Raw genomic sequence first — 2,500 nt, 5'->3', positions numbered from 1 at the left:
TGCACATCATGGCCTTCTGCTAAATATTGCTTAAACATCTCATAGGAGCTAAATACAAATGTATAGCCAAAATTCTCAACAGCAAGACAGTGTAGTGGTTAGAGTTCCAGCTTTGCATACAGCAGTTCAAGTACCAAGAGAGGCCCTTCATTTTTACATGGGAAAGCATTGTTAAAATTATTTTTATTTTTAAATTATGTAATAATTGATATTTATTAACCAAGGTAGTGTAGCTGGCCCATAATTGAAGTGTCAGTGAATAAAAACATGGGAAATCACCCATGTAAATACAAGTGTCCCATACAGTATAGTCACACCCCAGGGTAATGTAATGAAAACACATAGGGGACGTCATGTAAAGTAAACCATATACACTTAATAATATGTCAGTAATGATTAATTAATTTTCTATTCTGAAATATTTTCTGAAATGAAAACTGAGCAATGTTTAGCAGTGCTTAGTTCTGCTCGGCCAGTTTGAGTATTGCTTAGACATTAATTCTAAGCAGCAGTCAGCTCAGCTAAGCAGATTTGCTCACCTCTAAGCACTGCTCAGAATTTTCCCATTTAAACACTGCTCAACTCATCTTAGTGGATTTGCACACCTCTAAGCTGTGCTCAACATTTTCAAAATGGTCCAATGCTGCCAAAGGGTGGGAGTTTGGCCTTATTTAAACAGCACAGGTGGGAATACAGCCAGAACTTGTTGTAGTTTGATCTGTGCAGGAACCATGTCTGACATTGGAGAGGGATCACGCTTTTGGGTGCAGTGCTAGGGCATTCTGAAATCCATGGTCATTGCTGGGCTCCTTTTTGAACACCATGATGACAGACTGCTGCAGGGCCAGTACCAGGGCTCACAGTAGAAAGTGGAGGCCTGGGACCATCTGCCATGTGACATCACCAGTGCCACTGGAATCCCCTGAACTGGGGAGTAAGTATGGCATCATTAGGCCGACCTAAAGCATAGGAAGAGGGCATTCTTGGCCCAGTGGATCCAAGATGCTTGGGCACAGAATGTTCCAGTAGTTTATAAGTATCTCATCTATAGCTGTACCAAATTTTAGCCTGAGTATGTGATAGACAGGTATGCATAGTTTGTGTTTCCCCATACAGCTGCAGTGGAGAGGGCTAGCAGTGTGGAGGCCCATGCGAAAAGACTGTCAAGGCTGCACCAACAGGTTGGTGAGTACAGATCTATCTTGCAGTATATAGTGCAATAAATAAAAAGGGAGTACATTGTTTACTGCCAGTAGGTATAGTGTGTTATGTGTCTACTGAATAAATAAAGTTTGTCAGCCCAATATTGATCTACAAGATATGCAATAGTAAAGCACTGTGTCATGTTATTAAAATAAAGATTTATACCACAAACTGTTGTGTTTACTCTGGTATGTTGTCATAGAAATGGAATGTGTACAGGTTCTTCACAGCAAATATGGCTCTGACAGCATGCATTAACTGAGGTTGTTCTGAGAACCAACTGTTGTGCAAAACTGTAGATTGTGGAGCTGTAAAACAAGGTACAAATGAAATATGAAATATGTTATGCACTAAGATCTGAACCCTGAATAGTAATGTGTAATGTATTATAGTGTGTCCCCTGCAGCATTGCCTTGTGTTAACCTTTACTTTCCAGATTGTATTATTTCAAAGGATTAATACACAGTACACTATCTGTAATGCATGAATCGCAGCATTACAAGGTCAGACTGTCCAACCAACAGAGTATTAGGCAGAAATCAGTCAAACAAAAAACAACTGCTCCCCAGGAGTTCAGTGTAATGAGAAATAGCTTTGATGTTCAGTTTTGCACACCCAGACATGAGTTGAATCCAGGGAGTGGTACTGAGATGTGTGCATATATACATGCAAAAAATCTTGAATATTTGTAGAAGCAGTCAGGTAGTGTTAACAGATATTTTGTCCACAGGTCTTACAGGTAAAGAAATGTTTGTAGTAGCTGTAAGAAGGGTATACTAATACACTGTGTACAACTGCTCTACTGTCCAACCCCATGCCTGCAAATGACAGCAGGATAGGTGCATACACCATGCACTCTTCCCTATACATGTCTCTCAAGTGTCACGATGTCATGGCTAGTGGTTACTGCTGTCAATAACCTTGGACACAGAAAGGAATCCAGGTGAAATATGTCAGCAGAATACTTACACAGCGTCAGTGCAGGGTACCCTTTCTTTGTCATATATATAACCCTGACATGTACGAGTCCCCTCTAGTCATGTGCCCAGAGTTGTCACAGTTTGCCCCATACCATTCCAGGTTGACAGTTTAACAGGTATGTATGTGCTACAGAAGCTATGGGCCATAGGCAGATGTAAAGTGAGGGCAGACCTGTAGAGTGTTGAGCAGTACTGTTGTGAAAAATAGAAGCCTATAGAGTTTTAAATGGACTTTTTTCTCTCCCCCACCTCTTATCTGCATCAATAATTAATATTCATATACTATGGGTATGTTGTTCTCAAAACCTATTGTTGTG

This window comes from Protopterus annectens, chromosome 2.part0 (genome assembly GCF_019279795.1).
Source record: "Protopterus annectens isolate FY-2018-M chromosome 2.part0, PAN1.0, whole genome shotgun sequence".
Classification (NCBI taxonomy): Eukaryota; Metazoa; Chordata; order Ceratodontiformes; family Protopteridae; genus Protopterus; species Protopterus annectens.
This window is presented reverse-complemented; position numbering follows the sequence as displayed.